This window comes from Mesoplodon bidens, assembly GCF_964165515.1.
Source record: "Mesoplodon bidens genome assembly, chromosome: 13".
In the NCBI taxonomy this organism is placed as follows: domain Eukaryota; kingdom Metazoa; phylum Chordata; class Mammalia; order Artiodactyla; family Ziphiidae; genus Mesoplodon; species Mesoplodon bidens.
This window is the reverse complement of record NC_138169.1, coordinates 6,501,329-6,515,968: the sequence shown is the minus strand read 5'-3', so window position 1 is coordinate 6,515,968 and position 14,640 is coordinate 6,501,329.

Sequence of the window (14,640 nt, the reverse complement as noted above, 5' to 3'; positions counted from 1 at the left end):
GGATGTGCTAGGTTATGCTGCAGTAGCAAATAACCCTAAAAATCTCAGTTGCTTATAACAAAGGATTATTTCTTGCTTTTACCCCGCGTCCTTCCAGGGAGGCAGAGAGTTTCGCTCCATTTCATCCTCAATTCAGGACCAGGCTGATGGAGCTTCAATCTGAAACATTACCAGCCTCCTGAAAGAGGGAACAGATTATGAGACAAGGCACGTACTGTCTTTTAAGGCTTTCACCTGGAAGTGAAACACATCCCTGATAATCACATTTCATTGGCTGAAATGTGTCATATGGCCGTACCTAAGTTCAACAGCATGGGAATGTATTGTTCTTCCATGGAGGGGTGGGGTGAGGGTGTGGAGTGGGGGAATTGGAGCGGGGAGCAGCATGTATTACAATCATACACTTCTCCATTGACCTTACAAGCTGTGGTCGGGGGCACATGAGATAATAATGCAGGCAGAGCACATGGTACAGTGCTGGTACAGAATCAGTGCTCACTGAATATTATTACACTCAGATCATGACATTACCCCCAGGTCAGTTTGCCCTCCATCATTACCCAGTGCCCTAGCTGAGGGCTCTCTCTGTGAGTTTTCTTTCTTCTGATAGTAAGATACATCCATTTGGAGAGCTGGGTGACTTTCTATAGCTGGGACAGTACAATGGAACTCTTGTCAGTTCTACTTTTTTGGTTGTTGCTTACAAATAATTAAGGGGGGACTTCCCTGGCGATCCAGTGGTTAGGACTTGGCGGTTTCACTGCCTAGGTTCGATCCCTGGTCAGGAAACTAAGATCCTGCAAACATTAGGCATTGCCTAAACAAACAAACAAACAAACAAATAAATAAGGAGCCTCCTGAATGAAGGTGAGGGGGCAGGTATTTACCCCGCACACACTTTTCCATACTGTGCATCTCTTTATTTATTTACTTTTTAACGTCTTTATTGGAGTATAATTGCTTTACAATGGTGTGTTAGTTTCTGCTTTATAACAAAGTGAATCAGCTACATATATCCCCATATCTCCTCCCTCTTACGTCTCCCTTCCACCCTCCCATGTGCATCTCTTTAAAAAGCAGACTCTCCTTCATTTCTCTGAGACCCAACATCTCACCCAGTGTCAAGCATACAGTAGATGCCTGATCAGGGTTTGTGGATGAATGAATGAATGAGTTAGTCCTAGGAGTGTGCTGGTAAAATTTAGTTGAACAACTGGCTCTACTGAAAAAAAAAGAAAAGCTTTGGTTTGTAGCATTTACCAATTTCCATGGTGTAAATTCTCTCACCATGTGACTGATCTTAAGGTACCCATGAGATGTCACCGCATGTGGCATTGGGAGAAGCACAGGATGACCTTCACCAAGCTGCGGGAGCCAGCTTTAGCACACCACTGATTGCCCTCCGTGACACCCTTGCTGTCTCTCAAGGAAGTGCTCAGAGAATCAAAAAGCAATTCATTCCATTTTTGAACTGTTCCCATTATTACCAGACACTTATATAAAATACAATTGACTAATGTCTTCCTTGGAGCAGAAGGATTCCTCCCTCCTTAGTGCAGAAAACTAGAATTAGGAAGGTATGTCGATTGTTTTGCTGTGTGACTTCAGACAGCCCCTTTACCCTCTCTGGGCTCCAAGGCATGAGAATGATAACATGAAAGTTGCACAGGCTTGACTTGACCCAGAGGATAAATGGCCTGGATGGACAGTCTGTGGGAGATGCTTTTGGTTTGATTCTGAAACATGCCCAGCTTGGGCCAAGGAGGACCCCCTGGCATGGAACTTTCTCTCCTGAGCACATCCGTTGTCACCACAAACCAGAATTGTCACACGTGCTTACAAATTCTTCTACAAAAATTCCAAAAAAGCCCAGCCCAGAGACCGAGCAGCAGGTAACCAAGAAAAACAATAATCACCTTATTCTGGAAAGTTCAAATGTGGACCAGAGCCTGTACGTACGACTTAGGGCAATGAAAGGAATGGAAAATTTCGCTCACTCACATCTTTTTGTGAAAGCTCTCCTGGCGCCATTGTTGGCTCCAGATGGGGGCCTCGTCATGCTGCAGGATGAATGTGAAAACACGCGCAGCCCTCACCAACTTCCTAATCTCCACATATTACAGATGACGGATGATGGTTGGATTTCATCCATGGTCTCTGCAGGTGCCAGACAGCCATGCTGGCTCTCCAGTCTGTGTCGGATGTTGGTGAAACTCAGGGGTGCTCTCAGCACCCTCCCTGGTGTGTGAAGGGGACCTAGTTCTCCCTGGGGGGGGGTGTCTGTCTGTAACCTTGGTAATGAATGCCAGGCTCCAGTGGGGACAGCTGAGTTTCCTAGTCCTCAGGGAGTGAGTGAGCTATCAGGAACTGTGGACATCCTAGTGACTTCTCTTCCAGGGGGTCTACTCTTGGGTTTCCTTCATCTTGTCCCCCTCATCTGTTGCCTCAGACATCAGTCCCTGGCATACGGGCTGCCTTATAGGTTCATGTCCACCCCTGCTGCTCTCAGGAGTCATCTGGGACTCTCTCCCTCACCCCTCACATCAGGAAAGCTTGAAAGTTTTCTGTCACACATCTCCCTTCTCCATCTTTCCTGCTACTACCAGAGTAGCAGGTGTACAAGGGACAGGGCTCCTATTCCATCGTGAAAACCCAACAAGGAGATTGGCTTTCTTACTCATCTATGTCACACACAGACAAAGCTATGGTTTTTCACCAAAGAGCAGCTTTGGATGAACTGGCAAGTGCTAGATTTAGAACCTCAGCATAAGCCCAGGGAATTTGGAAATGAACTTGCAAATTATTCTTCTCTGCCCAGGAGACCCCAACAAATAGAAGCATTCACTCCTAGCCCTCTCTTGAAAGCCACCAACACTGCTCACCAGGGTGGCAGTGACAGCCTCTCCTTAATCTCCCCACTTCCTCTCTTGCTCCCACAATCCATTTATTCTCCTTCCAACCATTAGAGTGACCTTCAAAAGACATAAATCAGAACAGAAAGGGAGCCAGAGTAACCAAGTATCCCCTGGGGGCATGATCACCCTAGACGAGAACCCTGCTTGATGAAATGTGGTCTCTCCCCTCTTTTTTTCCTTTCCTCATAGCAGTTGCTATCATCAGTAATTCTTTTGTTTATTCATTTGTCTTCTGTTTATTGTCTGAGGAGGTTTTAAAACATGGCTGCATATTCTTCGACATCCTTCCCCCCCCTCATCCCTTCAAATCCTTCTCCTGCCTCCCCTGCCTTTTCCTTCTCTTAACAAATGCAGAGAGAAGTGATGGGATAAAGCAAGCTGAAGACCAGAATTAAGGCTCAATCTTTTCTGTACCTCCTGAATCCTCATTTCGGCTCTGTGCATGGGTTAGATTAACAGGTCTTGAACCTTCCAAAATTAACAGACCAATGATGCTATGCTCCGTTCCAGTGATGCTCAAACTTGACCGTGCACCAGAATCCCTTAGAGGGCCTGTGAAAACACAGATTGCCAGGCCAAGCCTGATTTTCTGACTCCGCAGGTCTGGGGTGGGGCTAGAGAAGCTGCATTTCTATCAAGTTCCCAAGAGATGCTGCCGGGCTGGGGACCACATTCTGAGAACCACTGGCCTGTTTTCACTAATAAGCGTCAATGGTTTGCTTGCTGGACTGTTCCTCAATCTTAGTGGCCTGCTTCATTTGGAGGAGGCGGGGAGCATTCGTAGGGTACAAGATAGCAGCCTTGGGACTATGAATGGAATTGCTGTGGTAGTTTCTTCCCCGTGGGTGAGAACTGAGATGCTGCAGGAGAGGGGCAGCCTGGTGGGGGCCCTGTGCCAGAGGAAGTGCCCCCTATGGCCTCACCTCCTTGGTGAGTGGAGCCTGACAGGCAAAGGCTCCTTAGCAGGCACGGTGATGGGTCTCAGCTGCCCCAGCTCTGGAGAAACATCCCAGCAAAACTATACAAATGTGGGAGCCTGTAATAGAACTGGTTAATGACGCTGCCATTTGAAGGAACATAAAAGCCCTGGCAAAGTGGAAAAATTACGGGTCACCAGGCTGTCAGAGGAGCTCGGGTGAGCTGTCAGCCTGAGCACGAGCACGAGTGACTTTTTAATTGAAAATGTTTCTGTTCTGCTTTCTGGGTCCACCGTTCTCTTTCAGAAACGTCACGTCACTCTGCTGGGACACAGATGCCACGCAGGGGGGTGGTGTTAGGAATAAAGTGGGCTTGTATCAGCTCACAAACAGCAGCAAATGTCAGGGCACGGGTGAATTATGAGCTATTCCAGGAGGTATATTTGTTTTCATTTCTAACCCCAAAGCTAATGGTAAGAAATGAAATTCGTGTTTGTTTTTCTTTAGGTAGGCTTGAATTTTTTTTAACATCTTTATTGGAGTATAATTGCTTTACAATGGTGTGTTAGTTTCTGCTGTATAACAGAGTGAATCAGCTATGCATATACATATATCCCCATATCTCCTCCCTCTTGCGTCTCCCTCCCACCCTCCGTAGCCCACCCCTCTAGGTGGGTATGCTTGAACTTACAAGTCTTAGGACTTGGGGAACTAGGTCAACCAGACTTTGCATATGCTTACACCTTGGTTGAATAAAGCCTTTATTTACATCTCTCCCCACTTCTCTCCAAAAAAGAATGAGACAGCTTACAGCAAAGGATATCATTAAAAAAATAAAATGTAAAAGATTAGTATAACAGAAACAGCAAGTTAGGTCCACTGAAAGAGGGAGTGACTATGCCAACTACATGGTTTAACAGTTTCTATGATAAAGCGTATGATTCAGCCCTGAGCTTCCTGGTATCCAGGTCAAAAAAGGAAACACAGGAAGTCTCATCTCTCTCATTATAGAAAGAAGGTAAACAGCAAATCTTTAGTTTACTTCTGATACCAAGTTCTGAAATAAATTTCTTATATTGGGCTTCATAGAAAGGATATCAAGTTACAGTGCTCTTTACAACCATTCTAGAGCAAATGCAAATATAGAATTCCTATGATGGTTTCTTGAAATAATCTTGGATGAAAGCCGGTATGGTGAAGGTAATTCTTCAAGGAGCTAATCTGACGTGGTGCATGTGTGAAGACTCCTTGTGGCCTCATTTGATCTGAAAATGGATCCTTTCTGAGGAGTGGAGGAATGATATTAATTCTCCAGCAAACCATGCTACTTCAGCTATTTTAGTTGCAAAGAAAAGGGACCCACACTGGCTTTCTTAAGTAATGACCATTGCAAGGCTACAATAAATGCTTAATGCCTTCTAAATGCTTTTCATCACAATTAGAGTAAATCTTACAAGGCCCTATATGATCAGGCCCTGTCTGGGGCAATTCCTGCCTCAGGGCCTTTGCACCTGCTGTGCCTCCACACAGAACACCCCTTCCTCAATTCTTCAATTGCTAGGCTCCTACTTATTCTTAAATCTGTGCCCAAATGTCCCCTCCTTAGAGAGGCCCTCCCTGACCACGTAATTAATGCAGCCCTTCTCACCTTCAAGCCATTCTCCATCATATTACTTTATTTCACTTTGTCTTCCTAGCAGTTGTCACTCTGAAATTATCTTGTTTACTTGTTTATTTTCTGTCTCTTCTCCTCATGAGACCCAGGATCGTGTCTCTTACTCCAATACCCTAAACAGTGCCAGGCAGTTAAAACGTGCCTAAAAATGATGTGTTGAATGAATGAATAAATAAACTTACGATGGGTATTTGGTTGTCTCATGCCCAGAATGTGAGCCCTGGTCACGGCTGTCATGGAGCGTTGTAGATGTTGTACACTGCACAACAACTGCAGGAGGTGCTGCCACTAGTGTACGGCACGCCCCTTCCCAAGACATTCACTGTACACCTTACACAGCTATGTGCAGCAACCATGGGGTATTGGGTCCTCTTGGAGATGGGAACTGGAAAGCCCTAATTCCCAAGAAGGTGCAAAGACGCCAGCTGCAGGACCTGAGGCTCTTCCCTCCAGAGCACATCCCCTGGCAGGACTCAACTACTCTCTTTGTCTCAGCTTTTCTCTCTGGGTCTTCTTGTGTGTCCTCTCTCTATCATTCAGACACCCTGGACTTCTATTCAGGTGATCTTGGTCATAGCTTTGTCTTGCTCATGGCTCTCTAGTGCCCCTCCTGCCCACATCTTCTCTCAACCTTGTGCCTTTTTGTTCCTGTCACCAGTCACCGAGTTCTCTCCACATTCCCAACTCAAATTCCCCAGAGGGAATATCATTTTGGTCTCATTTATCCTATTTGGGCAAAATCTTCATGCTCAGCTTCCTCATTGGCTGCCAACCAGCTAATGTCTTGGCCACTGACACTGAGTTGTCACCTCTGTCCAATCAGCTGCACCCATGAGGTGAAAGGTGTATGGTACAAAACAGGCTCTGCCCTGGGAAAGGTCTGCAGGTGGGGCAGCCTCTCCCTCCTTGAATCATGGGGCACATGATTGACTCGGCCAGCCCCACTTCACCTCCCTAAGGAGAGCCAGGAATAGGCCATGCAATGACAGACAACAGATCCGTTTGTCTGAAAACCCAACTGACTAGGGGCAGGGCTCCTATTCCATTGTGAAAACCAAGCCAGGAAATTAGACTTCTTACCCACTTCAGACACAGGCAGAGCTATGAATTTTCACAAAAAAAGCAGCTTTGGATGAACCAGCAAGTGCTAGACCTAGAACCTGAGCATCAAGCCCATGGGATATTTGTTTACAGGTTTTCTCAGAAGGAGATCTTTGAAACCAACTTGCAATTTATTCTACTCTGCCCAGGAGACCCCAACAAATGGAAGCATCTTGGTAGTAAGGAAGCTACTTTCCCCATCTGAGCCTCAATTATCCCATTTTTCAAATGGGCATAACCACCCTTGGGCCCACTTGAGAAAGCTTGGAACCTTTGAGCTGGGCCATGAACACAGATCCACAGCCCTGCCCCAGCTTCAGTGACTGCCAGGGACAAACATTCTTAGGACACTACAGTGTCTCCTGCTGTGTCCTCTAAAGTGGCATCCTAAAATCAGGTCTTATGGCCTATTCAGAGTGAGGACTTTTCTCTGATTTCCTATGTTAAGCCTGAGAAAAGGGAAGCCCAGAGAGGTAAATGACTTGACCAGGGTCACCCAGCATCCACGAGGAGGCTCTAGTCTCCCCTCCTCTCTGAGCAGTGTCCTTTTCATGACGCCATACTCTCTTTCTCAGATAAGCTTTCCTGAGCCCTGCCTCTAACGTCCCAGAGATGGGACTGATGTTGCTTATCCCTACAACACCGGGCATTGGCTTCCGAATGATGGTTAAGGTTGGTTGAAATGAAACCAACCAAACTATTGCCTTCTCAAAGCATTTCAGTGATAGCACATCCCTACCTCAGGGCCTTTGCACCTGCTGTGCCTTTGCTTGGATAGTCTCATGGCTTGCTCTCTGACTTTATTTTTCTGCTCAAATATCATCTCCTTAAAGGGTCTTTCTTTAACCTTCTTATTTAGCCAGCGTCCATCATGCTTTCTTCCTTCACCGTGTTTAGCTTTTTGTGTCGGCTGTCTATTACCTGATGTTATAATATTTATTTGTCTGTTTGCTCATTACCTACCTTGTCCACTAGAATGTCAGCTGCATGAGGGCAGCTGGGACATTGCTTTATTCTATCCTGTGTTCCCAGGTCCTTGAACAGTGCCTGACACAGGACAGAAGTTAATAAATGTTTATCGAATGAACAAATGCCTAATCAATATTTATTTCCTCATTTGGACTTTCTGTTGAAATAAAGAGAAGGGTCCCAGCTGGTTCATCCAATGACAAGGCTCTGTAGGGTGACTGACAGGCCCCAGTTTGCTGGGACTTTCCCGGGCTTAGCACTGAAAGTCCAGTGTCCTTGGTCTCTGGCAAACAGGGAGGGTTGCCACCTAAGAGCTATGATTTCATTAGTCCTGTCATCCACGCTGTTAATAATAGCAGCTAACTCTTACAGGGCCCTTGCTGAATGCCAGACTTTGCTCTATGCACTTCACATAAATCACTTCGTGTAATCATCATGGTGGTTCCATTTGGCAGCTGTGGAAACTGAGGCACAGAGAGTTAGGTAGTAGGGCGAGGCTTTGAGTCCATGCACTTCACCTCCAAAGTCCAGGCCGTTAGCCCCACTTCCAGCCTGCCTCTTGATCAGGCACTCAAATCCCAGCTCTCCTCCCCACTGGCCAGAGAGAAGACCCCAAAGAAGCCGACCAAAGCAGGGCTGCCTGTCAGCTCACAGGCCCTGAGGCCCCTGTGGCTGCCAAGACTCCTTCGGCCCATGAGCTCGTGCCTATTTCGTTTTCATCACCCTGGTTCCAAATGAAGTTGGTAAAAATATATGCCCGTATAAATAACTAACTAAATAAAGTGAATAAAGTAATAGTAAGTGGCACAGACCATAAACAATTCTGCAAAATGGGGAACCTGGTGAGAGGTCAAGAGGGCTCCTTTGAAAGATCAAACGCTGACTGTAAATGCCAGGGAGCAAGTTTATGAGCTGAGAATGAGCCTGCCCTCCCCTGGCTTGGAACGGCTCCCGTGCTCCCGTCAGGATGGGAGACTGTGGTAGGGTGCCCTGCTGGGAGCTCGCCTGACCCACCAGGGTGGTCTCCCCAGGGAGACAGCCACCGCCTGGGTCTGGGGGCCCGGGGGTGGGGCAGAGCTGGGGAGCTTGTCCTTCTGCTGTCCTCAGAGACACGTCTTATCCAACACGTCCTGTTTATACTTGTCCAGCTCTGAGTTACGTGAGTATATTAGCTGCTCAAATAAACTAAGAATTAAAAACAAACACACAAGGGGGCTTCCCTGGTGGCGCAGTGGTTGAGAGTCCGCCTGCCGATGCAGGGGACACGGGTTCGTGCCCCGGTCCGGGAGGATCCCACATGCCGCGAAGCGGCTGGGCCCGTGAGCCATGGCCGCTGAGCCTGCGCGTCCGGAGTCTGTGCTCTGCAACGGGAGAGGCCACAGCAGTGAGAGGCCCGCGTACCGCAAAAAAAACAAAAACCAAACCAAACAAACACACAAGAAAAACCGCCCTATGCATCTTTCTAACTGCCCAGCCCCCCAAACACACACAAAGGAAGTAGTCTTGCCCTTCCCCAAACTTTCCAAGTCCTTGGGCTTTTTCTAATTAGGGATATTGAGTGTTCATTACCCATCGGTGCACACCCGGAAGGCTGGTCCAAATGAAAAGGACCCGCCATACCAAGTGTTGGCAAGGATGTGGAGCAACTGGAACTCTCCTACAGCGCAGGTGGGAATGGAACGTGGTGCAGTCAGTTTGGAAAACAGTTGGGCATTTCTTCAAATGTTCAACATACACCTACCCCGTGATCCAGTCATTCTATAAACGTTCACAGATGTTCACCAAAAATCACGTACTGGAACATGCAGAGCAGGACTCTTTGAAATAGCCCCAAGCTTGGGGATCATCCAAAGATCCGTCAACAGGTGAACAGGACAAATGGGGTTTCTGTGTGAGGTGCTGTATGTGAGATCGACAAACATCTGCTACACACAACATGGAAGAATGACAGACATGAGGTTGAGTGGGACAGGGCGGGGCACGTGGCGTCTGATTCTTTTTTCTTTTTTTACGATACGCGGGCCTCTCACTGTTGTGGCCTCTCCCGTCACGGAGCACAGGCTCCGGACGCGCAGGCTCAGCAACCATGGCTCACGGGCCGAGCCGCTCCACGGCACGTTGAATCTTCCCGGACCAGGGCACGAACCCGTGTCCCTTGCATCGGCAGACGGACTCTCAACCACTGCGCCACCAGGGAAGCCCCGTCTGATTCTTCTTATGTGGAGGTCAGAAGCCAGCTTGAGTCCCGGCAGAGTCAGGAGGCAAGGACAGTGGTTGCGTTGGGTGTACATTAGAACTGGGACGGGACCCAAGGAGGGCCTTTGGGGAACTAGGAAGGTGCTGGTCTTCCACCTGGGTGCTGGTTACGTGGGTATGTGCACTTGAGGAAAATTCAGTGAACTGTATGTATCGGATTTGTACACTTTTGTGTATACGGTATGCTTCAATTAAACGTTTTTAAAATGAGGGAGTGTGAAAAGAGAGAGACACAGAGCGCTATGGTGGCCCAGTGCTGCCGCGTGACTTGATTTGGGGTGATGTCCTCTCAGCCTGCTTTCATTTACAGATACGGAAGCAGCTCATCTGCCTTCCCTTGGGCCTCAGGGGAAAAGTTTCCTTTGTCTCCACGTGAAATCTGGCATCGATTCTAACAAAAGCTGGCACGCTGTATGGGCCTGCAAGAAGCTCCCATCCCCACCCACAGTGGCTCAGATGTCCCAGTGTTGGACAACAGCGATTGTTTGGCCCCGGTCATGTCCTAGCTGGAAACCGCTGGCTGCTCCCTCTGCCCGCTGGCCAGGGGCGGCCAACCCAAAGTCAAGGACAAAGACATTTTTAGAAGAGCAACTGAGAAACATTTTGGCAGCTTCTCGGGGTCTGCTCAAGCCTTTAACTTACCTCATGGTCTAACTGGAAGGTATTTGCGGCCCATAAAATTGACATGAGGCATCTTGTTACCAGTGTTATTCTTGGACCAAAATTTCGTTTCAAAGACACTTGAGACCCAGATATAGAATTCCCCAGGTCACGTGTCTTCCTCCAGCTAGTGTGGGGAGCATGTTGCGGGGGTGTTACCTGGCGGTCCACAGGGCCAGGGATTCTCAGGGCACATACAAATTAGCTCAAGAAGGTGCATTGCTGGGTTTGCCTATTTTTAGGTGTGCGGGAGCTCTCTGTGGTCCTGAGCCTTGATTAGAATCAGCCTAATCTGTTTGAGGGCCGATCCAAAGGATGAATAGAAGGTACGAGTGATGAAGGAAAGAAAGGTCATCACCAGCAGAGAGATTGGCATGTGCAAAGGCCCTGTGGCAGGAGCAAGGAGGAAAGAAGCCCAGGGTGGTCGGGGCACAGGGGGTACCCAAAGGCGGGTGGGGGCCAGACCCCACAGGGCCTTGCAGCCACATTGAAGAGTTTTGCTTTATCCTAAAGTCAACGGAAATCATTGAAAGATGTGAAAGGAAGACAGCTGGTGTTGAAACAGTGGGGACCTGATCAGATCTGCTCTTGGAAAGGTCACTCTGCTAAATTCCCACCGTCTGCAAAGCTGCTCTGGGCTGAAGGAAAGAAAGGTGTACGAGACCTGGCCTGTCTCTCAAGAAGTTCACAATCGGGCGAAGAAACAGAAAAGATCCCTGTTGAGGGAACACATGACAGGGCAAATGAATAATCTAGAACAGCGCTGTCCACTGGAAATATACTATGAGCCACAAATGCAAGCCACATATTGTAAATTTTCTAGTAGCCCCACTTTTTATAAATTGAGAAGAAACAGGTGAAATTAATTTTAATAAATGTTTTATTTAACACATTTTCATCTCAACATTATTAACTGATACAGAACATTACCATTATTATTAATGAGATATTTCACATTTTTTCAGGTTACATCTTTGAAATCCAGTGTGTGTTTTACGTTCATGGCCCACCTCAGTTTGGACTGGCCACGCTGTGAGTGCCTTATAGCCATGTGAAGTCGGTGGCTGCAGAATTGGACAGTGTGGGTCTAAGTGATGGGTGCTTGCTTGCCCTGAACACTGCCTCGGATGAACCCATCAGGCAGGAAGGTTGTGAAAGGGCAGGAAAGATTTTCCCAGAGGAGAACGGTATAGGACAAAATGTTAAATGAAGACGCACAAGCCAGGCTGTCATGTGGGGGGGTGTTCACAGCACTGTGGTTTGTAGCAACCCCAATCAGAAACACCCTACATGTCCATCAACAGAGGAACAGAGGGATTGGTTGGTGGATTCATACAAAGGAATACGAGCCTCCATACCCATGTCGTGGCTAAATGAAAAATGCAGAAAATAACAAGTGTCAGTGAGGCTGTGGAGGAGTTGTAGCCTTTGCACATTGCCGGTGGGAGTGTAAAATGGTGCAGCTGATGTGGAAAATGGTCTGGCAGTTCTTCAGTGGGTGAAACATAGAGTCACCATGGAGCCCAGCAATTCCGCTCCTGGGTGTACAGCCCAGAGACCTGAAAACAGGTGTTCTAACAAGAATGTGTACACAGATGTTCATAGCAGCATTATTACCAACAGCCAAAAGATGGAAACAACCCAATGTCCATCAAGAGTTGGATGGATAAAGAAAACATGGTCCATCCATACAATGGAATAGTATTCAGCCATTCAAAGGAGTGAAGCACTGACACAGGCCACCACATGGACGAACTTTGAAAATATTGTTCCAAGTGAAATAAGCCAGACTCCAAAGGCTGCATATTACATGATTCCATTTATATGAAATGTCCAGAGCTGGTAAATCCATAGAGATAGAAAGTAGTTTGGTGGTTGCCAGGGGCCGGGGGAGGGGTGAATTGAGAGTGACAGTTTAAGGGGTACATGGGTATGGGGTTTCCTTTTGGGGTGATGTCAGTGTTCTGGAAGTAGATAGTCGGTGACTGCACGCCATTGTGAAGGTACTAAATGCCACTAATGGTGAATGGTACGTTATGTATATTTTTAAAGGCTAAAAAAAAGTGTGTGGGAGGGTGATTACTAGAGCTACATTTCACTGAACATGAATATATTTCAAAAGAACTTTGGAAGGAAAAACCCAGCTGCAGGAGAACATGGAGCAGTCAGCAGCCCGGATCCCCTCGGCCCCCTTGGGCCCTTGCCTGCCGCTCCCCCCTGACCCAGGCACTTGCGACCCCTCCCCGAGGACTCTCTCTGCCTGCGGGAGTGACCTTCAACTTTGAGGGGTGGGAGGGGATGTGTGCTCCAGCATCCCCGCCCTCAGCGGATGCTCTGAGAGTCTCTCTACATGCTCAGAGCCCCCCGGGGACCCAGCCTCAGCTGCCTGGCTGCGCCTGGCCGGCTCAGCCTTCATTGCCTTTCCTCCCACCCCCAGTCCCTCCCCAGCCTCCCTGGCCTCACCTCCCACGTAAACTCTGCACCAAATCCTCTTAGCCTCTGCTTTTAAGGGAACCCAAACTTAGACAAACGCCGGTGATATCATATCACACAGATAAGGTGTTAAGCCACGCAAAACAGTACTATAGGTATTGCTTGGGGGATACACGCACAGGTAGCAAAATGGCTAAGACACGTCTGGGAATGTTCAACCCCCAATTCAAGGCGGTGGGCACGGCCAGAGAGGGGGAGGGGCAGGTAGGCTGGGGGTGCCCTCTGAGTAGGGTGCCCAGAGGGTCTCAAGCGATTTGAAATGTTTTATCTCCTAAACGTGGGTCATAGGCACAGAAGGGCTTGTTATAGATATATTTCTTGAATGTTTGAAATAGATCATCATCATTGTGAAAGGAGGCATGAGGTAGCTGTGTTTGGCAGTCGGTTTAAGTCCAGAAATGCTGGACGATAAAGCCGAGTCTGGACTCTCGTCCCGGTGGTGATGGGGAGGCCAGGTGACACCACTCTTTTGCATCATTCTGCTTGTGATCCAAGGACCCAAGGCAGCGAGGAGGACCCGGGGCAGGGAGGCCACTGTCACAGCTCGAGTAAGTGGGCATCGGTGAGAGCAGAGTCAGAAACACAAAAGGCCTGGGAACAGGCAGGAGCCCGCGGTCAGCTTTGCTCATGGTGGGGTGGGAACCAGGAGCAAGCGAGAAGCTGGGGCTGCGTGTCCGGGGGACAGGTGACCGGGAGGACCCCTGCAGCGCTCTGGACCCCCACAGGGTTTTGTTTATTTGAATCTGTCAGAGAAGAGGGCTGGGATAGGTCTGTGCAGGTCCACACAGCGTTTGCACTTGCTGGGGAGGAGGGCGGAGGCGGGAAGCCTTCTGACCTCAGCACGTTGGATTTCCAGGTAACAACGGGGCTGTGTGCGCCCCAGCTCTGAGCCCCCTGCGAGCCAGCCAGCCCCTGCCTACAACACGCATGTGACCACCATCTCCAGGACCGCAGAGGGTGCCTGCCAGAGGGGAGGAGAGACTCCATGGTGGCGGGCTCTGGGCGGGCACCTGACTCAACCCTCCTCAAAGCCATCCTGTTCTGGGGCTCAGGCACTCGCGGGAGATCTTAGGATGCTCTGCATCCCCACCCCACCCTGCCAGTGGATTGCATTAATGGCTCCCATTCTTCATCTCTCTTTGTAGCCACATTCTGTGCTCTGGACCTTATTTTCCCAGCTTTATTGGGCTTTATTTCAGAGTACAGTTTGATAGATTTTGGTAATTTATACCAAATTGGCATCATGACTTAGAGCTTCCCAATCACCCCCAAAGTTCCTTCGTGCCCCTTTGCAGTCAAACCTCATCCCCAGCCTCCAACCCCAGGTGATCTCTGATCTCTTTCTGTCAGTATGATTTTGCCTTTTCTAGAATTTCATATAAACAAATTCACGCAGTATGAGCCTTTATGGACTTAAAAAATTAGTCTATTTTTTTCCAGCTTTGTTGAGGTATAACTGGCAGATAATCATGGTATATATTTAAGATGTACAATGTGATGCTTTGATATACATACACATTGTGAAGTGATGATCTCATGAAGCTAATTAACACATCCATCACCTCCCGTAATTACCTCTTGTGCATGTAGAGAGAACTCAAGATTTACTCTTAGCAAATTTCAAGTATACAATACAGTATTATTAACTATAGTC